Source organism: Hypomesus nipponensis, chromosome 28, assembly GCF_054491055.1.
Source record: "Hypomesus nipponensis isolate SF chromosome 28, ASM5449105v1, whole genome shotgun sequence".
NCBI lineage: Eukaryota > Metazoa > Chordata > Actinopteri > Osmeriformes > Osmeridae > Hypomesus > Hypomesus nipponensis.
Genome location: NC_140388.1, coordinates 2,268,099 through 2,295,384, shown reverse-complemented (window position 1 = coordinate 2,295,384; position 27,286 = coordinate 2,268,099). Strand labels below are relative to the sequence as shown.

At 42.8% G+C, this 27,286-nt stretch overlaps 2 long non-coding RNA genes across 2 annotated transcripts in view; both read right to left on the bottom strand.

Annotated features, from left to right (window-relative positions):
• The window catches only part of LOC146219472 (uncharacterized), a 78,524-nt gene that overhangs the window by 34,392 nt on the left and 16,846 nt on the right, over window positions 1-27,286 (bottom strand). The gene's annotated exons all lie outside the window — the stretch shown is intronic.
• On the bottom strand, window positions 1,796-2,857 carry LOC146219473 (uncharacterized). Its single transcript, XR_014751001.1, has 3 exons — window positions 2,809-2,857; window positions 2,081-2,149; window positions 1,796-1,989 (listed from the first exon to the last, which is right to left on the bottom strand). It is a non-coding gene; the product is annotated as an uncharacterized LOC146219473 (long non-coding RNA).

The following is a 27,286-nucleotide window of genomic DNA, read 5'->3' as shown; positions in this document are numbered from 1 at the left end:
GTCAAGAAGAGCAGTGGTAAAATACAAGTTATGAAAAAAGACAGCATCCGTGTCTTATTGTCCACTCAATCATATACAAATATATCTAAAACTTAACAACTCGGTTACACTACCAAAGTTGAATTAGTAATTTTGTTAGCGATGCTAGTGTTATTTTGCTAGCTAGTCTCTAACATTTCACTGGATCTTGCAGCTGTTTGATTAACTGAAATTATTATGAAATGTTAAAGTTCTACTAGCCATTTGCCTACTTGAGCAAGTCACTGTATTTCCAAGCCCTGATAGTGTAACTGAGACTACACAGTAGGGCTGCAACAACGGATCGATTAAAATCGATTATTAAAAGCGTTGGCAACGAATGTCATTATTTGTTGTGTTGTGTGACTATTATGCCACTCAATAAGTCGCAGATGTTTGAGTAAAAAAAGTTTAGTTGAGCACAGAGCAAAGCGGAGGTAGAGGAAAAACCATCGGAGAGACGTTGTTGACAGTGCCGCCGCTAGCCATTTTGGTGCCCTACGCATAATTCCTTTATGATGCCCCCCTCCCCCTCCACCACAGCTGCCCTGTCAATGCATCCACATTCTGTGTTTGATATGATGCTAGTTACGGAGTTAATGCCCCCTTTCAACGGGGGGGGGGGGATGAACGAATCACTCGTTGAGAGGACTCGTTACTCCCGAGTCCTTATAAGGATTTGTTCAAAATGAACAAATTGATAGAAAATCACAAGTCTTTGAAAATAGCTTAATCCTCACAAATCTATACTTTTTTCAAAATTGTGTCAAAAAAAATCTGAAATATACACCAGATTATTCTAATAAAGTCTGGCCTCACAACCTTTGAATTTTCAATAGTTTTAAACAAAATAGCATAAAATCCATGCTAATATTAATAACTTTTTCAAAATTGTGTGCCTGTTTGTGCACATTTCGAAGATTTTTTGCACTGTGAATTTGCACTGTCAGTTGTGTTTTTGAATAATGGGTTGGTAATTAATGCTTTTTAAACATTTTATTTGTTATTCAATTCGTTGATGAATCGAAAAAGAATCGACAGATTAATCGATTATTAAAATAATCATTAGTTGCACCCCTATAGTGTGCAGTGAATCTATATCAGTGTCCATTCAGAAGCCTGATGGCCCTTGGGTAGAAACTGTTGTCCAGTATGCGTGTGCGCGACCGGATGCTGCGGTAACGCCTGCCAGAAGGCAACGGGGTATAGCGTTTCGTTATTTCGCTATGGGTAGTTTTATAGTGGGTGATGCGGAGAATATGTTGACAAAATGAAACAAGGTTTTTCACTCAATGTTCTGATTTCCGGTCTGGAAATGTATGCAAAGAATATCATATTTGACAACTTAATCATTTGCTAATTTAAACATAGGCCTAACGCTACATTTACAGGAAACTAGTAATGAAAACATTAGTTATCAACTTGGGATGTTTCATGTTGATAATATGTTATCCCTATTCACTGGGGTGTCTCCCCTTAACCCTTTTGTCCTTGGGTTGCTTTGACTCATTTTCTAGTGATTTCCATATCAGAAATCGGGGTTTCTTTCAACCAAAACCTTTCAACCAAAAGAAACAGTGGGTATCTGTACAAAGCTCTTTACAAGTGATACATAAATGATAATTTCACTACTTTCATTGAATTTTGATGTTTCATTCACTTTTATAGCATTTTTCAAAAATAATAAATTGAAAGAGAGGACAAAAAATTCCAAAGGCACAACAAAAAAGTATAAAAAGATAAAAATGTAGACAAAAGTTTAACAAATACATCCTCACGTGTTATCCCTCCCCTGGGAACAGGAAAAAGATGTGTCAGTGTAACTAAGTTTAGTGTCATTCATTCAGTCATGTATTATCTCTTCTCTTATTCCAGTTCTTCTGTCTCCAGCCTTGTTTTTTTAATTAAAAGCCACTTATAATCGAGCTCCAGGGTTCTTTTATACAGGGCCCTCACATTGTCTGCTCCAACCTGAAACGAATGAAGAACATTGTCCCTTTGCAAGGCACACTTGGAGAAAGTTGAAGGTGTCCATTTGACTACTGTGGTTCATTGCTTATACCTTGTGTCTTTGTCTTGGCCTTAAAGTGGAGGCCCTAGGCTCAGGGGGAGGAAGAAGTTCCTCTTCCTGCTGAGTTTAACACCATAGAAATGTTATCAATTGAGTCATATTTGAAATGAGCACTTTAAGGACTTGTGTCTTATGTTGAGACCACCACCATTAGTAAGTCATTACAGACACTTCAATCACAGCAACACATTCACACACTATCCCCATCTGTGTTGCAAGTGGTCAATAAAACTCAAAAGTGTACCCCCAAAATGAGCAGGCAGACACAGTTTCCTGATTATCTAGGACCTCCACTTGAGAAAGTAAATGGTATATTTGATCAATATTCAGCAACCACATATGGCATACATACTGGCGTATGACTATTAGTTTCACTGTTACCTCTGTATGGCACAGTGGGAGGTCAGTGGGTGGTGGCAGCAACACCACTGTATTTCCTGTCACTGCAGAGAACAGTAATACATTTCATACCTACAATATTCCTAAATAATTGTTGAATGAACATGGTCACATAGATTACTTGAAACATACATATGCCTGGGCTTCCAACCTGCTGCCACCAGTTGCCTAATTTGTCTTCCTGTTGGCTGCAGGTAATTTCATTGTTCTATAGGCCTTTTGTAGCTATACAATATCCTACAAAATGGACTAATTCAGGCAATTCAGCCTTGTACTTGTTGGCCTTAAAATATGTGCAAGTATTGCCTACTGCTACTTACCGTTTTAAATTATGGTTTTATATTTATTTTGCATTTGCTCCCACGATCGTTTGCCACTGCAGGGTTGCACCTAAAATAAAACGGCAACAAAAGTTTAACATTGTGGAATGCACCCGTGTAATTATGGTCACATCTTCAATAAGTCATGTAGCTTATGCATTTACAGCGTATGCTATTTTTTGCCAGCTTGGCAGCAGCGACTTTGTTGAATTTTGCCTGTATTATGTCTGTATTCCTGATATGCTTGTATTACAATATTTCACGCAGGAAGAGTAGACAAAGTTTGTAAGATTATTGTCTGCTCCTCCCGCGTGAAATATGCGGCTCTTGTTTCGTCCAAGTTTGCGATTGGACATACGATGCAAACACCGCCCCTTTATGTGAACGCGCATGTCTCAAGATTGGAAAGATCTGGGTTGAGTTAGAGAGTTGATAACCGCCGTCGTAGTACCGCTTATCGTGACTGCGATTGTTAGGCTTCGCGTAGCCGGGCAACTGAAAGTAATCCAGAGCATGTTGATCTTGATTCGTAGTACAGGCCCCAGGTGAGGTCGTTGCTGATGTTCACCCCGAGGAACTTGAAGCAGCTGACCTTCTCCACTTCAGATCTATTGATGAGTAGGGGTGCATGCTCCTCCTCCTGCCGCCTTCTATAGTCCACAATCATCTCCTTGGTCTTGCAACCTTTGAATTTTCAATAGTTTTAAACAAAATAGCATAAAATCCATGCTAATATTAATAACTTTTTCAAAATTGTGTGCCTGTTTGTGCACATTTCGAAGATTTTTTTCACTGTGAATTTGCACTGTCAGTTGTGTTTTTGAATAATGGGTTGGAAATTAATGCTTTTTAAACATTTTATTTGTTATTCAATTCGTTGATGAATCGAAAAAGAATCGACAGATTAATCGATTATTAAAATAATCATTAGTTGCACCCCTATAGTGTGCAGTGAATCTATATCAGTGTCCATTCAGAAGCCTGATGGCCCTTGGGTAGAAACTGTTGTCCAGTATGCGTGTGCGCGACCGGATGCTGCGGTAACGCCTGCCAGAAGGCAACGGGGTATAGCGTTTCGTTATTTCGCTATGGGTAGTTTTATAGTGGGTGATGCGGAGAATATGTTGACAAAATGAAACAAGGTTTTTCACTCAATGTTCTGATTTCCGGTCTGGAAATGTATGCAAAGAATATCATATTTGACAACTTAATCATTTGCTAATTTAAACATAGGCCTAACGCTACATTTACAGGAAACTAGTAATGAAAACATTAGTTATCAACTTGGGATGTTTCATGTTGATAATATGTTATCCCTATTCACTGGGGTGTCTCCCCTTAACCCTTTTGTCCTTGGGTTGCTTTGACTCATTTTCTAGTGATTTCCATATCAGAAATCGGGGTTTCTTTCAACCAAAACCTTCAGGTAGCTCCACTGCAGGGGGGTCACTGTCCCTCTCAAAGCGAGGGTAGAAGGAATTCAGCTCATCTGGCAGTAGGACAGAGGACTGGGTCTCATTATAGCCTCTCCCTTTGTAGACAGTAATGGCTTTAAGTCCACTCCACATGCGCCTGGGGTCAGAGCCATGGTAGCTGGACTCCACCTGGGTCCTGTAAGCCCTTTTCGCTGCTTTGATTGCCTTCAGAAGGTCGTATCTGGCCTTCCTTTACTCATCAGGGTTGCCAGAGTTAAAGGCGACAGTGCGGGCTCTCAGCTTGGCCCGGACAGCGGCATCAACCCAGGGCTTCTGATTTGGGAAAGACCGGACAACCTTCTTGGGGACAACGTCATCAATGCAGTGTTGGATGTAGCTGGAAACAGTGTCTGTCTCCTTGAACATCAGCCAGTCAGTGGTGTCAAAGCAGTCCTGGGAGGGTCACCACACTCTCGTCACTCCATAGGTTAATTGACCTCTCAACCGGTCTGACCTGTTTAAGCTTTTGTTCATATAGGGGAGGAGAAGAATGGAGGTGTGATCAGCCTTCCCAAAAGCGGGGCGGGGGGAGGGGTTTGTAACTGCCCTTGAATGCTGTATAACAATGGTCAAGAATCTGGTCTCCACGTGTGAAGAAGTCAATGTGCTGATAGTACTTGGGCAGGACTTTCTTCATGTTGGCTCTGTTGAAATCACCAACAACAATGAAGGCTACCTCTGGGTGCACATTTTCCAGACCGTTGATAATCCCATACAGTTCATCCAAAGCAGCGGCCTTGTCTGCCTGGGGGGGATGTAGACTGCACTCATGACGACCGCAGTGAATTCCCGAGGCAGATAGAAGGGTCTGATTTTTACAGTTAGCAGCTCAAGGACCGGAGAGCAGTGAGATGCTAGTACTGCTACATCCGTAGCCCAGAGAGAGTTAACCATAACACAGACACCTGCGCCCCTGCACTTCCCTGAATCAGCTGTTCTGTCCTGGCGGTATATGGTGAATCCCAACGGTGTAACCGCTGTGTCGGAGATCAACGGAGACAGCCAGGTCTCGACGAACGCCAGTACACAGCAGTTCCTGATGTCCCGTTGGAATTTGACACGAGCATTAAGTTCATCCATGTTGTTGTCGATGGAATGAACGTTAGCAAGTAAGATGGTTGGAAAAGCAGGTTTGAAGCACCGTTTCAGAGTTCAAACAAGAACTCCAGCAGGCCGGCCTCGTTTCTTCTTCCTCCATCTCGCAGGTAAACAGAGCGGCGGAACAACAAATGGCCAGCTACAGTCCGAGCTCTCACTCGACAATATAACAGTGACAAAACAAGTAACGAACACTAACATGACAAACAAAAGCTAGGTTTTTGCGGAGCTCTCGATCTCTAGGCGCATTGGATGTCCAAGATTATGGTTTATATCTCTGCCATTTAGTGGCCAGTGGCCACAATAAGTGAATAACATAATTGGTTAATTGTTCTGTCAACTGCAATTATTGGACCCTCTATATCCTTTTTTTTATTTTGGTAAACTACCACTGGCCATCAATTTACCTAAAGTGTATTTCCCTTATTGACAGATTGGGGTGACCTTTCTATTTATTTTGGAGTGCTAGTGTATGTCCTGCTGCAACAGTTTATGAGGCCTGTTCCATGAAGGCCGCTGAAAAAAGCTGGACTTAAAGTCCCAAACCTGACTTGAATTACTTTAATTAGTTAAGTGTGGCTAAAGCGAGTGGGGGGACTGAAAACTAGTCGGTTAGGGTTAGTGTGAGAATTTCTGCACAAACTGTCAGAAACCGTCTCAGGGAAGCTCATCTGCATGCTCATCGTTCTCATCGGGCCGTCCTCATCAGGTTGGGGTCTCGACCTGACTGTGGGTAGCTGTAACGGATTACATTTAAAAAGTAACCTACCCAACCCTAGCCCTGCATAACGAGTTGGGTACCTAATTGGAAACACAGTACCACCAAGATCCACCTGGGCCTTTACCTCAAGCCGATGAGCTAGGTGTGGGGGCTTGAGATGGACAGATGAGGATTGCTGCTGCAGCTACTATCAGTAGATCAATGTTGGTGCAGCTCCTAGCACAGGGGTCGGCAACCCGCGGCTCCAAAGCCGCATGCCACTCTTTAGCGCCGCCCTAGTGGCTCCCTGGAGCTTTTTCAAAAATATGAAAAAAGATGGTGTGAACTTATTTTTTGTTTTAATTATTAAAACAGAAATGTTTTAATATTGTTCTGTCTGCTTCGTCTGTCTGCTTCGTTCTGTTAACAAAGATTTACGTCATAGCCTGCGACACACGTTTCTTTCAGTTTGGCGTAGTGCCAGACAGGTGGCTGTTGCAAACAAACCGGCGGGTGTGTCATGGGCCCCAAAGGGAAAAAGAGAAAGATAGCTGAGGAGAACAAAGGATTCAACAGTTCTTGCACCGAATCATTTGCTTTCATTGCCAATGCGGAAGGATTGCCTGAATGTTTGCTTTGTAATAAGAAGTTGTCAAATAACAAAAGAGTAACGTGGAAAGACATTTCCATGGAATGCATGCTACATTTGCAGCCGAGTACCCAGTTGGGAGTGAGAATAAAGGGGGATTGCATTACTTCAGGAGAAATTAGACGAGCGCAAAGATAGATCTAAGAAGTGGATTGCATCTCCAAACTCCACTACTGCTGCTAGTTTTGTTGCAACCCAGGAGATAATAAATTACAGGGAACGCGACACGCATTTCAACCATTTGACATTTGTCACGTTTGTATTATCTTCTCTTAAAGTAGGCTACACACTTTTCGCATTCTGACACATCAGCCTCTGCATGGGTTGTACCATGTGAGGGAGTTCTCCCCTCCCAAATAGAGTTGGTTGGGTCCATAGCCCGTCTTTTCCAAAAAGTTTTCTCAGATAGGCTACCAATAGCAATACGCGTCAGCGAGGATGGATGGGAGCAGGGCCGGAGTGATGGCATCACTAGACAAGGTTTTTTGATAAACGTCTATGTTTATTTTACATAAAGCTCAATTAAACTATTTAGCGCTCAAATAATGGCAACAAAAATTCACTCGCGCGCCCGCATAACGAGTGGGGCCAAATACCAAATCTTTCACTCCAAGGTTTTTGCACAAGTTGGCAGCCCCAAATGAAGCATGGAAAATAGTAGACTAATATAACTACTATAGACACTTACAGCATGTGTTGCCTTCATTATAAGGCTTATATGAGGCTTTTTTTTTTTTGCGGCTCCAGACAAGATTTGTTTTTTTTTGGTCCAATATGGCTCTTTCAACATTTCGGGTTGCCGACCCCAGTCCTAACAGATAGGTTCAAGCAGCCATTGTAATTGGATGTGCCTGCCTCTGACAAGGCACAACCTTTATTCTCTCATATGTTTATTTGTAATATTATTTATTTTTCCCTCACCAACTCGTCTCTCAATTTTTGGTTGCAATACATGGACAATGTCGACTTTATATTCCGTTGCACGGTTTAGGTTCAATTTAAGTTTTTGTGGAGACAAGGCAAGCTAACTTGCAAGCTACACTCACTAACGTCACTAACATCACAACGTCACAAACCCGCACACTAACTTCTGGGAGATAGATAGCAACCTAAAACTGCAAAACAGCTGCAGAAACGCCACAGCAGCAAAAACTATTAGCCACCAAAAGATTGTTTGGAGGTGACTCATTGTTCTTGTTGTTGACAGATCATTGACAAGAGAAAAGGGAAAATGACTTCTTACTTCAAAAATGAGCCTTACAAAAAGTAGCAAGGTGACAGTACGGGTAAAACACCATCAAAATATAGATTGTCACGATTGCAAATTGCATTTTAAAAGTAGGATGGGGGCAGTGGTGTTACACACCCACCACCTAAGACTATTTTTGAGCTAGGAAAACATTTCTGATATTAAACCCCCTACAAGACCAAAGTGTCCATATCATTTGCAGGAGACCTCTCCTCTTTGACCCAACATTTTTGAGCACTGCTCAGATGAATAACACAGCCTCTATACAGTGCAGAAGCATGATGCACACACACGCAGGCTACTACAACCGTAAGTGGACCAATTAATGGCAGACCAGTACACCAACAAAAAATGTATTGTATGATAGAGAGAAGGAATGCTTGTTAGAGAATTGTTTTGTCCTCATAAAAAAAAAATGTTAATCATTTGCCTAACAATTCCATTCATTTAAAATAGAAAAAAACATTACTGTGTCCACAGTCTCTGCAGGTTGCTATGGAGACTTACAGAGCCATTTCAGAACAAAGTTACAATTGTCTTTTAGTCCCAGTACACTAAACACCTGACCCAGCTTGAGGAATCCAGACACATATTTACATTTGTTTGTATCATGAGATTGTTGCATTTTAAACATTTTACACTGAGTTGGAGGGTTTTCAGTCATGTTTTTAAAGCTTGTGAGAGCTGGTTCAGTCATGTTGGAATACCGTTAACTAAATTGTATTTTTAGCTGCGAAAAGAAGCTCTATAGCTGGATCTGTCGTTTGATTGGTCCACAGAAATTGTACGAGTACATAGTTACAGCTGAAAATAAATGATCATTACTGTCATCATCATTATTATTGTGTATTATTATTGTATAATTGATCATTGTGTCAAGACTAAGTGTATGCACTTTTTTTTTACTTCAACCCTACCTAGCCAAGACAAAACACTAAGCCTAACCCACAACACAGACCCAAACTATAAAAACCCATATGAACCCTATAAAACAGGACTACACAATAATCCTGACATGCTGAGGCAGATGGGAACACTTCTACCCAAAAGCTTGTCTACAGGCGGCATCTGCAACAGGCAGAAAGGAGGGTGACACAGCGAGCATTGGAGGAAGAGAATGCCAGCTTTGTATCTGCATTTGGAGGGGAGAAGAAAAAGACTGCAGAGAGGAAAATGAAACGAGCCAGTCAGATGTGGTGCCTCTGGTCTAGTCTTGTGGCACAAACAGAGTCTGTAACACCTCAGAAGATAGGGGTGAGGAGCAGAAAGGGAGGGGAACCGAGAGGGAGAGGGACTGAGAGGGCGCACTGAAGAAGCTTTGAGCTGGTAGCTCTTTCCAGACACATGGTCTGACGCCACACATAAACAGCCCAGAGACAGGCCTGAAATAGAATGGGCTAGCAAACTTCTCGAGACTGACCCAGACCACTTCATACCTATAGCAGATGGGATAAGCACCCAGTACAAACTTTCCATGCTGAATTCTGTAGAAATATACTCAACATCTAAAGGGAAAAGTGTCACACAGAATTGGGTAAATTCCCATAACTGCTGGACATCCAGAAAATACATTCCTTTTTATTTTATTCAAGCACTAAATGAACCCTTCAATTTGAAGCTCTTGCAGCCTTTACCCTAAATAGAGACCCTTGTGCCAGCTGGTTCTAAGACAAATAAATCAGTTGACCCCTAGCTAGGGCTGCACGATTATGGCAGAAATGATCATGACGATTATTTTGATCAATATTGAGATCACGATTAATTATCTTCTTTCTTTTTTTATTTTAACAAAATCAAATGTTATTGTCTCAATGCATTGTACCTGCATAATGGATGTAAATAAAACTCAAAAAATACAATCAATAAAAAAAATATATTCCATAACAGAATGTAACCAAATGAGAACATTTCAGAACTATGCAGAAAAGACTAGTTTACAGGTTTTTGGAAAGAAACACTAGCCTCGGGGACCTCCTGTTCCCTCCCTGAGTCACCACCTTACCGCGGTGGAGCGGTTTGCGTGTCCTAGTGATCCTGGAAGCTATGTTGTCGGGGGCTTTATGCCCCTGGTAGGGTCACCCAAGGCAAACAGGTTCCAGGCAAAGGACCAGACAAAGCGTGTCTCAAAAACCTACCATTAAGAAAAACAACAATGGTTCTCAGTTGCCCCTGCCCAGAAGCAGGTCACCGGGGCCCCCCCTGGAGCCAGGCCCGGGGGTGGGGCTCGATGGCGAGCATCTGGTGGCCGGGCCTTTTCCCATGGGGCCCGGTTGGGCACAGCCCAAAGAGACAACGCGGGACCCTCTTCCAGTGGGCTCACCATCTGCAGGAGGGGTCATGGGGGTCGGGTGCAGTGTGAGACGGGCGGCGGCCGAAGGCGGGGGCCTTGGCGGCTGGACTCTCTTCCACTCTGGAGTTGCCCTTGGGGAGAGGCGTCGAGCTGGGGTGGGAATACTTGTTTTCCCTCGGTTCGGCGCCGGTACATTGGGGTTCACCCCGGTGGATGAGAGGGTAGCCTCCCTCCGCCTTTGGGTGGGGGAACGGGTCCTTACTGTTGTTTGTGCTTACACACCAAACGGCAGCTCAGAGTACCCACCCTTTTTGGAGTCTCCGGTGGGGGGGTGCTGGAAATTCCCTCGTCCTCCTGGGGGACTTCAATGCTCATGTGGGCAATGACAGTGAGACCTGGAGGGGCGTGATTGGGAGGAACGGCCCCCCCAATCTGAACCCGAGTGGTGTCTTGTTGTTGGACTTCTGTGCTAGACCTGGCTTGTCCATAACAAACACCATGTTCAAGCATAAGGGTGTCAATATGTGCACCTGGCACCAGGACACCCAAGGTCTCAGTTCGATGATCGACTTTGTAGTCGTGTCGTCGGACTTGGGGCCGCATGTCTTGGACACTCAGGTGAGGAGAGGGGCGGAATTGTCAACTGATCGCCACCTGGTGAACGAGTTGGATTTGATGGTGGGGGAGGACGCCGGTCAGGCCTGGCAGGCCCAAACGTAATGTGAGGGTCTGCTGGGAACGGCTGGCAGAACCCTCTGTCAGAAGGAGCTACAACTTCCACCTCCAGGAGAGCTTTGATCATGTCTCGGGGGGGGGCCGGGGACATTGAGTCCGAATGGGCCCTGTTCCGGGCCTCCATTGTTGAAGCGGCTGACTGGAGCTGCGGCCGTAAGGCGGTCGGTGCATGTCGCAGTGGTAACCCTCGAACCCGGTGGTGGACTTCAATCAAGCTGAAGAAGGATGCCTATCAGACTTTATTGGCTGGTAGGACTCCAGAGGCAGCTGATGTGTACCGGCAGGCCTAGCGGAACGCGGGTTTGGCGGTCGCGGAGGCAAAAACCTGGGCATGGGAGGAGTTCGGCAAGGCCATGGAGAATGACTTCTGAACGGCTTCAAAAAGGTTCTGGACCACCATCCGGCGACTCAGGAGTGGGAAGCAGTGCTCTGTCAACACTGTATACGGTGGGGATGGTGCGCTGCTGACCTCGACGGGGGACGTCCTGGATCGGTGGAAGGAATACTTCGAAGACCTCCTTAATTCCACCAACACGCTTTCCGACGTTGAGGCAGAGTCTGGGGACATCGGGGGGGGGCCTTCTATCTCTGGGGCTGAGGTCGCCGAGTTGGTTGAAAAGCTCCGCGGTAGCAGGGCCCCTGGGGTGGATGAGGTCCACCCGGAGTTCCTTAAGGCTCTGGATGTTGTAGGGCTGTCTTGGTTGACACGACTCTGTAACATCGCGTGGACATTGGGGACAGTGCCTCTGGACTGGCAGACCGGGGTGGTGGTTCCCCTCTTTAAAAAGGGGGACCAGAGGGTGTGCTCCAACTTTAGGGGGATCACACTCCTCAGCCTCCCTGGGAAAGTCTATTTAGGGGTCCTGGAGAGGAGGGTCCGTCGGATTGTCGAACCTCAGATTAAAGAGGAGCAATGTGGTTTTCGTCCCGGCCATGGAACAGTGGACCAGCTCTATACCCTCCACAGAGTCCTGGAGGGTGCATGGGAGTTCGCCTAACCAGTCTACACATGTTTTGGATTTGGAAAAGGCGTTCGACCGTGTCCCTCGGAGGCTCATGTGTGGGGTGCTCCGAGAGTACGGGGTACCGGATTCCCTGATCGGGGCTGTCCACTCCCTGTACGACCGGTGCCAGAGTTTGGTCCGCATTACCGGTAGTAAGTCGAACGTGTTTCCGGTGAGGGTTGGACTCCGCCAGGGGTGCCCTATGTCACCGATTCTGTTCATTACCTATATGGACAGAATTTCTAGGCGTAGCCAGGGTGTTGAGGGGGTCCGGTTTGGTGACCTCAGGATCGGGTCGCTGCTTTTTGCAGATGATGTGGTCCTGTTGGCTTCATCGGGCCGCGACCTTCAGCTCTCACTGGAGCGGTTCGCAACCGAATGTGAAGTGGCTGGGATGCGAATCAGTACCTCCAAATCTGAGGCCATGGTTATCGACCGGAAAAGGGTGGAGTGCCATCCTTTGCCAAGGAGATTTTGACCCAAGCGGAGGAGTTCAAGTATCTCGGGGTCTTGTTCACGAGTGAAGGAAGAATGGAGCGCGAGATCGACTGGCGGATCGGTGCCGCGTCCGCAGTGATGCGGGCTCTGCATCGGTCCGTCGTGCTGAAGTAGGAGCTGAGTCGAAAGGCAAAGCTCTGTATTGACCAGTCGATCTACGTTCCTACCCTCACCTATGGTCACAAACTATGGGTAGTGACCGAAAGAACGAGATTGCGATTACAAGCGGCCGAAATGAGCTTTCTCCGCATGGTGTCCGGGCCCGGGCTCTCCCTTAGAGATAGGGTGAGAAGCTCGGTCATCCGGGAGGGGCTCAGAGTAGAACCGCTGCTCATCCGCGTCGAGAGGAGCCAGCTGAGGTGGCTCGGGCATCTGATCAGGATGCCTCCTGAACGCCTCCCTGGTTAGGTGTTCTGGGCACGTCCCAGAACACCGCTGGGAACGCCAGGGTGTCCGGGCTCTCCCTTAGAGATAGGGTGAGAAACTCGGTCATCCGGGAGGGGCTCAGAGTAGAACCGCTGCTCATCCGCGTCGAGAGGAGCCAGCTGAGGTGGCTCGGGCATCTGATCAGGATGCCTCCTGGACGCCTCACTAGTTAGGTGTTCTGGGCACGTCCCAGAACACCTCTGGGAACGCCTCGGGGTCCCCCAGGAAGAGCTGGTGGAAGTGGCTGGGGAGAGGGAAGTCTTGGCCTCCCTGCTTAGGTTGCTGCCCCGCGACCCGACCCCCGGACAAGCGGTAGATGACAAGACGAGACACTAGCCTGTCAACATTTTCTGGCCCTCAAACATTCATCGTATTGAACTTTATGATGTGTTTTAGTAGTTAAAAAGGTTTGTTGTGTTGCTTTGTGGCGCCAACACAAATTTATGGCACTCTTGGCATATTACCTGTTCTTGTTTTGTGTCACTTGCCTTGAACCCAAAATGCTTCCACACTATGGATGACGATCCAATTCTCGGGACAAGGTCCTCGGCCTCGCCTTCTGCTACGTTAGACATTTTTTGTTTCATTTGTTGAGATAGTAGCCTTATGACCGATTGCTATCTGTTGCGGAATTTTCCTCACATTACTCTGTCCTCTGTTACCTTCAACATCTAGAAACTAAGCTGCGTGGTGCGGGGAACAACTCTGATTGCCTCATGGAGGCACGTGATCAAACATTAGGTGTATTTGACTCCATGCAGCGCCGCAGCCGGCTGCAGCCTGCAGATTGGAGAAAGAGTTTACCATAGCCCAATACATAAAATGACGAATTTTCCGACTCTACAGAGCTGTTTATAACTCTTCCACGACTGCTAGCGGCAACTCTCGCTGGTTGTTTCATGCAGCCGCATTCAATGTCGAAAGCACCTATTGGTTTACGGAGGCTAGATTGGCTTTACAAAAAAGAACTTTGATACGGAGTGTTCTATGAACGGAATGACGCATTTAAAATGTCGCTCAATCAACATGAATTTGATCGTGGGAAGCCGAAATCGTGATTGTGATTACAATTTGATTAACTGTGCAGCCCTACCCCTAGTACACATCCTTCTCAGTCCAGCACTGCTTTACAAAGGCCTATCAGAATAAACTGAAAGAAACTAGAGAGGGTACAACTTCAGTGGAAACTGTTCGGTGTGCTTGCATTGGGCACAGATGGGGAAGTTTTTCTTGAATTCTTGTTTTACTATATCCCCTCAAAAGGTAGGTTACGACGGGATATAGTAAAACAAGAATATTAAACGACTTAACATTTGGAAAATTCTCATGATGTATTGAAATCCTTCAACACATATTTTTCTTGTATATTCTACTTATTATTATACATATTAAAAAGCATACATTTGCTGCTGCTCATTTACACTAAGAGTTAAGTGTACAATGAAACTGTTCTCTTCTCATTTCGCTTAGTGCAAGACGGAATGGTGATAGGCTATATGGCAGCCTCACATAGTTGAAACGGTTGCATTAAAATCAGATGGCATCAGATGGCGTCAGAGGGCTGAGCGGTGAGGGAGTCGGGCTAGTAATCAGAATGTTGGCGGATTGATTCCCCGCCGTGCCAAAATGACGTGTCCTTGGGCAAGGCACTTCACTCTACTTGCCTCGGGGGGAATGTCCCTGTAATTACAGTAAGTCGCTCTGGATAAGAGCGTCTGCTAAATGACTAAATGTAAATATCGAGATATATATATTGAATATCATAAACATTTGAGATATATTTTATTTGATTTCATTTGCTAAGTAAAGTATGTTGATGTGTTTAGAAACGTATTTAGCATTCTACCTATGCTAGATACAGGAGACGTTAGCATTGCTAATAACTAGGGCTGTGAAAAATAACGCGTTATGATTAAATTACAGGACTAATTCGTTATTTTTGTAACGAATTAGCATTTAACGCATTTAACGTAATATACCCACAATTCCACCCAATCTGCAACTTCTGGATGAGAAGTTTGTGTTCCAAAAAAACTAAGATGGAACATCCAATAAAACCAAAGTCATGCACACTCTGCGGGAAGATGTTATCGCTCTAGATAAGAGCTTCTGCTAAATGACTGATGTTATCGTTTCACAAAAGCAATACCAGCCTAAAGTAACCTATACCAGCTCAACGCAAAGCATGCGTTGGTCGGCAAGGTGAGTTCAAGTAGAATGCGCCAAACCAGCCTAGGGCCCTCACTAAGTCTGCCTGTGGCAACGTGACTAGCACAGTTGCCAAATATATTGCAAAAAGCTGTAGACCGATTGATATTGTTGAGGACATGCCTTTGCATTGTTGATATTGTTGTTCACCAAAGTTTTGCTAGTGGCAACGGGTGACTCGAGCATCAAGGTACCGCAAAATCAAAGACGCACACTAATGACAAAAATTCGGAAAATCGGTAATATGTCATTAATCATGATTAATCCACAGAAACCTGTGATTAATTTGATTACAATTTTTTTTTATCATTTCACAGCCCTACTAATAACTGTTAGTGACAAAATCATACTGTACTAAAAGCTTGCGGTTGCGATGTGTGTACGGTCAGAACATCTTTTCAGGTTCAGCTTCTCAGCAAATCCTACTTGAAATTGTCCAAGGTTGTCAAAACTCTCTTGAATGAAATGTTCAGAGCAAATGAATAATTGAGTGTCAAACTTCGCCGGGATCTTCTCATAGACAAACAGCATCCATGCCTGTCAAATGTTTGGCTCCTTGGGAAGACTGAGGGCCTCATGTACGTACATTCGCAAATTAGCGCCATGGCCAACCCGCAGATTGCGCACGCTGTGATTCTTCAGTTTACGTTGTATTTACGAAACATGCAAGTCATCGGGTAATCAGCACCTTTCTCCACCCACTATAACGCACATTGCGAGCATTTACAGGTGTAATTGAATGGGCCTACTTCTCTCTTTCTATCATGGATAAGCCACCAAAGTCGAAACAGCGATGACTGTTTGAAATGATCCTGATGCCAATATTTGTAATGTAGCGGGGAGTTTAACAACTGCTGGAATGGAATGTGAACGCTGAGTCGGAAATTTGATGTAATCTTTGATTTCTTCCAGTAACTGTAATATTGCATGACTGCTTAATCTGTAACGCGTAATGATTTAGTGTTCACTCAATTCAAAAAGTGTGATCCTTGTGGCAAAAATCCTTGGGCCTTTTTCTTCGTCTTGCTCGGTTACGGCAGCCATTTCACCTGGAAGCATATGCACATCCTGGTTTACGCCTACTTTTAAAAAGCTTAGAATTTTCAACGCAAAACAGAGGTGTCCTTTCACAGGCGGTTTTTGTACCGCGGAATACATAATTAGGCGCACTTAATGCATTTCCAGTCTGCCATTTTCAGTTTCCGCGACAGGCAGTCTGCGTTTTTACCTCAGTGTGCCATGTTTGTACATCCCTCGCCATGCTTTTACGCCCACATTGCAAAACAAATACGCCTGAAGTAGGTGCAAAAGCATTAGTACATGAGGCCCTGAGTGTTAGCCTTCCCTGTACAGCCTGGAACACAGCATTTAGGACCGTGGTCCATTTTCAATATCCTTGTCATATTTCAAAATGTTATTTTTTGTAATTGCTTAGAAATAGCCTACACAGAGCAGCACGCAGCTAAAGTAGCATCGGAGATCTACCGGACTGGGCAATAACACCAGTGAGTGGGCTGGTCTGGATGTACATTTTGGGGCATGACAAAGATACAGACCAGAGCCAAAAAAGGCAGTCCCCGGACTGACGTCAGTGGACGGTGGACAACATTTTTAATTTCCATCCCTCGTTCGCGAACATGTATGCAACGCAATTGGATAGTTAGGATGGGAAAATAGTAAATATATATGAGAGAAAATATAGGTAGAACACCCAATAATACTAACAAAAACAATAGGGGCCTTTGCAAGTTCGCTGCTTGGCACAATAAGAGGCATCGCAGCTTGGCCCCCAAAAATCCTCTTTGGAACATTTTGAAAAAGAAACAAACAAATCAAACTGCCATCAGGTGTCAACACCCTTGAAATGGAAAAGACAAGGCTCAAAATTACAACCATTTCGGTTGCATGTGCTCGCGAAAATATATATCTGTGCGACCTCAAAATGTATTTGGGAGCATTTGTGGAAGTGCAAATAATTGTTATGGTACAACCTGTCTTAATGTATTTCTACCTACTGCATAGTAGGTGCCTGCTGTGGCCTGATAGGGACCGGTCCACCATTTGATCCAACATTAAATAACCAATTAAACGTAATCTTTACATTCTTAACTTTAAAGGGTCGATTGACTGTTTTTTGGGGGACCGGTCGCTGTTTCTTAAATCCCCTTTCTTCATCATTCTGATGTTTGAAATTCAGCAAGTTGTCTTTACCACGTCTACATGCCTAAATCCATTAAGATGCTTCCATGTGATTGGCTGATCAGCTATTTGTGTTAAACAATTGAACAGGTGTACCTAATGGCCGAGTGGCCATTGAGTGCATGGATAGCCTATGCTACATTGACAATGTAATTCTATGAAGTGCATTTGCTTCACTACATAGCCAGACAGGTTATGACAGTTATGCACAATTCTTGTGTTATGACATTAGATTAGCGGCCACAATAATTGAACATGTTTTTGTACAACATCAAAGCTAAACGAAATGTATGTCTATTCTTGAAGTGGTGAAAAGCATTGGAATGCTTGGAATGTTGACAGTAACTTGACTTTAGACTACACTTTGAAGAGAACAGCCTGAAGGGTTTAAGATTTAAGGGTACTTGACTCAAGACCAAATCTGCCAATTCACTTGGTGATAAGGAGGGGGAATGGGATTTCTCACTTTGTACAGGCAAACACAGCCTGGCCTACATACAAATAATTTAAACTATTATAGGCTGATCGACTACTATGGGAACTGCGCTAGAAAGATAGTCTACTGAATGGAGTTGGGAATTAGGGGTAGAATTTGTTGCTTTTATAACACAATGTTCACTGTCTATTATCAGTCTTTCCATTTATTAGGTTGATAGGTTGCCAACTGGATCTAATGCAAATTTAGTTTTGCACACAAAGTGCAACTGCTAACCAGAGATCCACACTGGGACCTGGAGTCCCAATGTTGCAGTAATAAAAATAAGTAATAATAATAAAAAAATGAAAATACTTTGAGAAGTAACACTTCCATCTATCAGACCATTGCATGTGTATCATGTCCCCGTGTGTTTATACTTTGACTCTCGACAATAGAATGCTGATAATGTCGGGCCACTCATTTATAGACCAGACCAGCTGCAGTTTAACCCTTAACATTTGTGACATTCTTTACAATAACAATATGTATAGATAAATACATATTGTATAGGGGGGGGGAGGTGTTGCTGCTGTTGTTTTGATTGGCTAGTAGGTAGCAGATAATTCACAGACAGCTATCAACTAGGTTGAAAACTTACCTCTGTATGCCTGAACCTTGTCCATTAATTGTACAGCAGATCAAGTTATCCCTTACCTCTAGGGATGTCATGAGTACCGATACCACAGACACCTTCCGGTTATAAAATGACAAAACATCGACAATGCCAGTTTTTTTTGAAGCACCATTAGCGACGACGCCAGTGTTGGCAGCAACGGTGCTGCGCCTCGTCCGGAACTACTGGGGGCAGCATATGCTTCAGTGTTCCAGTACTTGTTGCACTATGAGCATTAATTGCACTTTTATGTTGTTCTATGCTATATTGCACATGCTGTTATGTCTTATGACATATTTATATTTTTCAAGTATTTTAGAAGTGTGAGTTCTAAATATTTCCGACAGTCCCACAGCGCAAGTAATTTTTCCAAAACGATAGCTAGCTATAGCTTTTGTAAACTTCTGGGCTAAATTAGATAGCATAATACTCGTAGCAATGCTACTACCATACTAGTGTTACTTGTTAGCCTTCTCAGTACATTTTGAAGCCATACTAAAGCGTTAGTCGCCTAGTTTTTGTCTATCAGAAAACATTCAGTTGCAATGTTCGAAATCGCATGTGAGACGTTACGCTGTGAGATCGAGCCCCCACCCCTCGGCTTGAAGCAACGGCCCCGGTGGATGTAGGTGGTATTGCATTTCCGATTTGCTACCCGACTCGTCCGGTCGATTTTATTCTATTAACTCCAGTCAACATATCTAAAACTATCTCCCCCAATAAATTGATTTCGATTCTTGAACCTGGCTCATACTACTAGCTTTTTCATAGAATAATTTTTCCTGATTTTAGCTAAATTTGAAACCAATCCGAAATGGGTAAACCATTACCCCATTTATTTGCTTACGTCAAGAAAGGTTGCCTGGAAACATGATCGCAGATATAAACAGGGCACAAGCACAAAAGGGAACATCAGCAAATCTCTGATTTACCTGAGCTGAATGAGAAGAACATGGAGAAATGACTTGATAATCTACAGTTGCCTGCCTTTATTGTGGCACGTTTTACAAATGGTTGCACACATACGTGACGGTTGTTTGTTGAGTTTATTTCCATTATTTTAAAGCAGATTTAACCATGTTATAGGCTAAGGAATGCTATTATGGTCATGCTCATGACATGACAAACGTAGCCTAAAATAATTAGTTATAATATCGTGGCATGTTACGGTGTCAATATAGATTGTTGACATGTTATTCTGGAGCAAAGACGAAGATGAATGTCTGATAACCCTATTGTTATGGTCGTTATATTGTTGGAACTTTGTCAGGTAACACCATAACGATGGCATTAACAATAAACTAGTAATAGTAAGCAACACTCATCATCATTATAACATAGGCTTAATTTAGCTTGCTTTGCCGTCCGAGCTAGATAGAACAACGACGGAGCCAGATATTCAAGTTTACAGTTTCTTTAATCCGACACAATACTTAAGCAGTCAAACAAAAAACACGAAGCAAATAGAACAACGTATATGCAGTGCACGTATAGCTAATAATACAGTAGCCTACTAATAGTATTAATTTTCGTAAAGTTCACATGTGTCTGCTTCTTGATCGGACCACATTCTGACAGTTTTCTGCAATGCCTTAGCTCCATCTCACAAGCTCGCGACTGGTTGTCGCAAAGTATGACGTGTACAGCTAGTTGCAAGCATCATAGAGTTAATGTAACTAGAGACAGCTACTTCTGTCTTCCAAGATGGCGTCCCCATTCATTTCTATGAAAAGTGCTCAGTGGTGCAGTGAGGCAAGCGAGAGCGCGAGACTGGACGCAGCCATCTTTCCACTTCCGTGTCTTCCGGTCTAGCTTTAAACAGTGGCTCTTTTTTTCCCTAGCTCCGAGACCTCGTGCCGCCTCATGCACGCTTGCAACTAGCTGTACACGTCATACTTTGCGACAATCAGTCGCGAGCATAGATTGATATGGTAACGAGCCTATGTTACGAGCGTGTGAGCCAAGGCATTGCAGTGGCAGAATGGGGTACAAGTCCGATAAGAATCAGACACATGATGCAAACTTAACGGAAATGTATTCTGTCACTGTATAGTATTCCTTTCACTTGTTTTTTAGAAATAGGCTATAGGGCTAAATATAGGGCTATTTTAGATGGAACTCATCACATAGGTACTCATCACATAGGTACCTTTTTTTCTTTGTGATATGAGTATGATTTCCAACGCATTGTATCGGATGAAATAAACTGTTAGCATGAACAGCTCCGTCTTTGTTCTCGCCAGGTAAAGAAAGCTTTATAGTTATTCTTCCATAATGCAGACGTAGCATAGCTTACTTTCTTCACACTGCCTTCAATTTAACATCAGTGTAGAAATATGGCCATGTGTTTTATATGTTCATCCTACAAAACCAAATGCCTATTAATGGATATAACGTGATCTAACAAGACTTGGTAATAATGTAATAAATAAAAGCTTGAGAACTGTGTCAAAAATATATTTTATTGGACATTTGCCTTTGAAAGGGGAATATTCGAAGAACCATATAGGCTACAAGATGTTTCCATCAGATGTAAGTGGGGGTGAAACATAGTCACTGAGGACCTTCATTGTCCCACAAAAGCAGTCTGGCTTGATCATACGATCAACAAAAGAATAATGGGTGTGTTTAACAAAAGCTTCTGAAGGCAAGACTAATATTATTTAAATATAGGCCTATATAATTTCCTATTGTGGTTACTGGTATTAAGTATTAATCTTCGTCTTTGCTCCAGATAGACATCAACAACCTATGCTCGCGCTTAACATATTATATTTGCCATCATGTCATGAACGTTCTTACGAAAAATCAAATCTGTTTTAAAATAACGGGAATAAACTATATTAACAACATTTCATGTATGTGTGACATTTGCTTAACTTGCTGAAACAGGGCAGGCAATTCAAGCCAGTTCTCCCTGTGCTCATTCAGTATAAGTCTATGGCTCATTCAGCTCCATGTAAATCGGCTATCGGCCAATGTGAACTATTGTGCTCGTGCCCTGTTAGTATCCGCAAGCACATTTGCAGGCAACTTTTATTGACGTAAGCAAATAAATGGGGTGCTAGTTTATCCATTTCGGATTAAGTCTCAAACTTAGCAAAAATCAGGATAAATTATTCTATGAAAAAGCTAGTAGTATGAGCCAGGTTCGAGAATCGAACAAAAATTATTGGGAGAGATAGTTTTGTAAATGTTGACTGGAGTTAATAGAATAAAAACAACCGGAAGGGTCGGAAACCTAACCGTAATGCAATACCACCTACATCCACCGGGGCCGTTGCTTCAAGCCGAGGGGCTTGGCAAGCATGCACGAGTTTCGGAGGTAGGAACAAGCTGCGCAAGACCGGACGAGTCGGTCTGGAAAGATGCCGCGGTCCATTTGGCGCTCTCGCTTGCCTCACTGCGCCACTGAGCACCTTTTATAGAAATTAATGGGGACGCCATCTTGGAAGACAGTAACTTCCTCTAGTTATATTAACTCTATGTGTGAGACCCGCATTCGAATGGTCACATGTGCGACGCTACTCCTTGACGGATTATTAAAGAAGTTCATGTTTCAGGTTTAAGTACATGGAATCTTGTTAAAAAAACTTTTTTTTACGTGGAATCGAAATCGGCATCGAGATTCTTGTTATTTCACTGGTTTTTGGCACCAACTACTGAATTTTTGGTATTGTGACACCCCTACTTACTTCTCAGCATGACAAATACAAGGTGTTGCGTGAGAGCGTGTGAACTGGTTGAAATGCATGAGACTCACAGCAAATGCGTGAGACCCGAGTCCTGCATTAGGTGTGTTACAGACTAAAGCTAGAAAGCTAGAATTGGCGTACATCTGACTAACAATTGAGCAATAAAACCTCTGAAAAAATACCTTATATAGGCTACCTTAAAGCCTGTATGTGAAATTGCTTACAAACGCGTTGATACCCACATACAGCTCAACCTAGCAACAGCAGAAAACGTACTTGTTTCGTGTGGAATGAGGAACTTAATTCTCCGAAATCCGAACACCAGCCACATGTAGCAGAGCACAGGCATTACATCCAGGGTATATAGGTTTAGGACAGTTAGAATCAGGGATTTTTTCAGACCTTTTTAATACCACGCAGAATTAAATTATTTCATTTTAACAATTTTGTAAAGAGCACACAATACCACCAATTACCATCCTTATGGAACATTATTTCAGGGCTCTATGCTAATGTTTTAGGAGTACATGTGCTCCTAAATGAAAAAATTTAGATGCTAATGTTTTAAGAGTACATGTGCTCTTAAATGAAAACATTTAGGAGCACAGTGTCTTTTTTTAAAATCCGTTTATTAAACATAACTTAACACAGGGGCACATGCCCAGTAAAAATCTGCTGTGCCCCAAGTTTGAGTTTTAACAAACCGAAAACACAAAGCTTGCATTAACTATAAATGTCCCTGCCTAAGCTGATATCAAACTTGCGTCCCTGAACTGTTAAAACGTGGGTTAAGCGAGGGGAGTTTCTATAGCCTAACGCCACTGACTTAACAGTTAATGCTAGATAGAAACTTTCACTATGATAAAACTAGAAAAAAGTTTAAGAAACATGTATATAGTATAGTTAATATTTTCTTAAAATACTGGGACATTATAAACTATGTAAGCACGCCACGGATTAAAAGGCTTGGTATTCAAAGCTAGGTAGACCCAGAGCCATATAAAAAGAGAGTTGGGACACTTCCATAGACTTCCATTGTAGCCTAATCGAAGAAGGCAGAAGTAAAGCGCGTCATTTACGACCTATAGTCCCGAACATTGTATTTTGCAACGTTCAACCCCATTCAGGTTCAGTATTAGAATCAAGCTAGCTGATTTTGAAAATAATGCAGTTATTTGATCAATTTACCAGCTAACTTGCTTCGTAACATTGAACATGAATGGTGTAATAGTTTGTGACAGACCCAGAGAAACACACATTTCAGACGAGGCAAAATCCCGGACATTTTTGGAATCCCTGCCAGACACTTTTTTTAGGTTTCGAAAAGAGGACATGTTCGGGTGAAAGAGGACGTCTGATCACCCAAATTTTATATAGCCAACAGTGTTTCCCACACAGACTAATTTATGGCGGTGCGCCGCAGAATCAACACCGGCTTGCCATGTATTGCGTTTCGTAATTTCTTTTTTTTTTACACTATTTAGGTTAAAACACGCAGCGTATTCGTTCAGCTGCATTTCCTTTCCCTGCTATCCCTCTGTATCTTTGTCACTCATGCGTCTTACACGTTAGCAACGATGCATACATACGCCGTTCTAGTAAGACCAACAGCTATATCAGCGAGCCTTCAGCATTAGTGCCGTAGATAAAGATCTAGGAAAGTTGAGGCTACCTTTCGCTACGTACCTACGAACATGACGTCTTAATCGAAGGTTTCCCTTCGTTCTTTTAATGAGAAGTCTCAGGAACTAGCTACTTACCCGGCGTCATGGAGCCGACCAGTTAAATAGTTATTTATCTCTAGAGTTGCTACCAACATATGCAGAAATTATTTGTTTGTTGTTTTTTATTTTGTGAAGGTGTGAATAATTTTTGATTCATATTTAATATGATGAAGTTCTGTGTAACAAATTATTATAACAAAATATTATAATATTAACAAAGGAATTATATGGAACCCCCCCCCTTCTGACATGAAACAACGCTAACCCCCCCCGCCACAAATAGCTTTCTAATATGTGGAAAACATTTGCCAGCTTTACTTCAAGTTTATTGTAAGATACAGCTTGTTAGATTCTAAATGCACATCTGATTAGAGCTAGCAACAATGAATTGCAGATTAAGGGGTCCCCTATTGTCCAGCTAGCTGTCGACACTCGACAAGAATTTCAGGGTCCACTCACTAAAAACAAACTTGACCCTCTCACTGGACATATTGCATGATAAAATGTTTTATTGAATGCAATTGGTTGCCTTGTATATTCTGTTCTATTTACCAAACTCCTTTCTTGTCTAAAATTGAGCTGGTGTGAGCTACTGTATGGTAGCTAGCATAGCCATTTCTAGCTCTGCTTGACAATATTGCTGCCCAATGTTATAATGTGAAACAAATGTTAATAAAGTATCAGACATGTACATAATATCAATTGGTTACTGGTGTGTTGTATTATGTGTAAATTTACTGAAAATGTCTGTAAATCGAGATGCTGCTACTGTCTGTCCCGTTGAAAACCATTCAAACATGTTGCCAGCAGTGTTTTTTTTGGGAGCTACTTGAACCAAGTGATCACGTGTCAGCTCTGGCCCTTTGGTTGCGAATTGTCGCTCGCGCGTCATTATGCTATGTTCACATCGTGCAGTCGCAACTGTCACTTGCTTTCCATGTGAAATCAGTGGTATGCTTCACTTCATCGCGCTGTTGTTCCGTGTATTGACAACAGCCCGTCACTCGTGCACTGTGCGCGTAAATTATTTTTCAAGTTCGCACATACCTATTTTTAGGCCAAATGCGAGTGAAATGCTCGCACTGTAGAGCCCAGTATTGATGTAAAAAGAAATTGCAATGTAAGAGCAACTGACTAAACATTAGGCAGTGACAATAACTCCACTGAAAGCTTTGATCCCCATCGTTCAGAGTTTGAAAATGTTCTTACAAAATGTACACTGGAACTTGTACACACTGCCACTAACATGTTCTAAACATGGTGCAAAACTAGGATTAGGCCTATGCAGCCAGTTTATTAAATGTGCACTTCTTCGTGGACATTGACAATATTCGAACTGTTGTTGGTTGCCCATTTAAAAAAAAAAAAAAAACAGAAGAACACATTTTTGTAACACGTTTGAAAACAGAAACAAAATAATCTTTGTTACGGTATCAGCTTAGCTGCATTTTTAAGGCCTTTGAAAGGCAAGATATTTAACACTTACATTTAGTCATTTAGCAGACGCTCTTATCCAGAGCGACTTACAGTAAGTACAGGGACATTCTCCCCGAGGCAAGTAGGGTGAAGTCCCTTGCCCAATGACACAACGTCATTTGTCACAGCCATGAATTGAATCGGCAAGCTTTGGATTACTAGCCCAATTCCCTAACTGCTCAGCGACCTGACTCCCACATTTTAATGCTAATAAAGGCCTTATTTTGACATAACGGAATTTAAGACTTTTTAAGCATCCACGGATACCCTGGACATAACACGCAGGTCTGCTTTTCTTGAAGACACAGTAGCTGACAGTTTCTATACAATAATGCAAGGAATTTCTGTCTGTCTGTGCAAGTTGATAGTGTTTTTTTGGGGGGGGGAAATGATTAGCTTGTAAACTGGGCACTGTGCAAAGTTGTAATTTTGCAGGTGTCCATCTCAAGGACGTGCGGTTGACGGATGAGCTTTGCGTTTCCGAAAGTTAGGATCCAATGTGTATTTATCTCTAGGTTATTATAGGTTATAAGGTATATAAGTATAGGATATTATGTATTATAGGTTTATTACACTTTATTATATGGCATAACGGTACAAGCTTTCTGATTGGCTAATGGGTAGTCATGACAGACGCGTATTGCCCTCTCAGCGGTCAATACGGCTCCATATTGCCCTCTGACGTCATCTGCAAAATGAGCGACGAGTCAGCTGCTGAGTTTTACTATCCAGATGATGCTGAAAAGATTTGTCATCGAAAGTGAGGATGAAGACTAGACTCTTTTAATCACTTGTGTCGTTATTTTGTGTTGAAATTAAAGCCATTTTTGCAGAACCATGTTGTCCGCTTTCAATCAAAAGTAATGAGTTGCTAGGCAACACATGAAACAGCGTGAGAAGACTTGAGAGCTAGCTACAAGTAGCCTAGAGGTACCATTTATTTTCGTTTACAAAATGAAAAGCTTATCATAGGTGTAACTTAGGTTCTGGGTACTTATGTCAAGTTATGCAGTGTTTCCTTCAGATTAGAAAACAATTTGTCATTTATATTTTCTGGTATATCTAAGTTAAGTTACCCAGGAGCTCTGTTGACATATACTTAGCTAACGTTAGCTACAGCTTGATGAATTGAGTCCTTGAACACAGGAGGAGAGAACGCAATGTTAGCCAGGTAGCTAAAGCTCCAGTGGAAAATTCCAAATGAACGTATGTAGCCCTGAGTGCCGCTTACACACAACAGTGACACTGACTGATCGAAAACTAATTTGAGACAATAAAAAGATGGCTAAGAAACGTGAACGTAATTACCTTCACTAGACAACGTTATACCAATTGGACAAATGACTGTTTGTTTGTTTGTTTCAAGCTCCAAAAAACAATTTTTTGCTGAAAATCTGGGAAAAAAATTCGCGTGTGCGCGGCGCTCGTTCGCATTAACCAAGGAAGTCCCTAACTAGCATCACATCAGGCACAACATTTGCATACATTAGCAGGGGGGGGGGGAGAGAAAGTCCCGCATTTGGGGTTAAGGAAGTTGGCAACCCTACTATCCTCTCTGCTACACACCAACTGTTGGGAACCATGAGTGATGTCTGAGAAGTCTCGTGCAGTTGTCCCACGTTGGCAACAAATCAAACTAAACCTACTATATTCAACCGTGTTGGTTAAACAGTACTAACTAGTTCATTCACTGTGTTAATGAAATGCACTCACGGCTACAAGCTAGCTAACGCTATACACGAGTCATTAACTTAATCATGCAACCCCAGGTAACGAAACAATTAAGACCTATTCCCTTTCGACTAGAATACCTCTGCTGTTAAGACCGTTTAAGAAATGTTGCAATAGGCTACAGTCTGAATCACGGATATAACTCTATGACATAAGTTACAATCAGGGGGTAAATTGGGGTTTGATATATCGGGGGGCTCTGTGGTTTCTGGGTTTCGATGGGACATGCG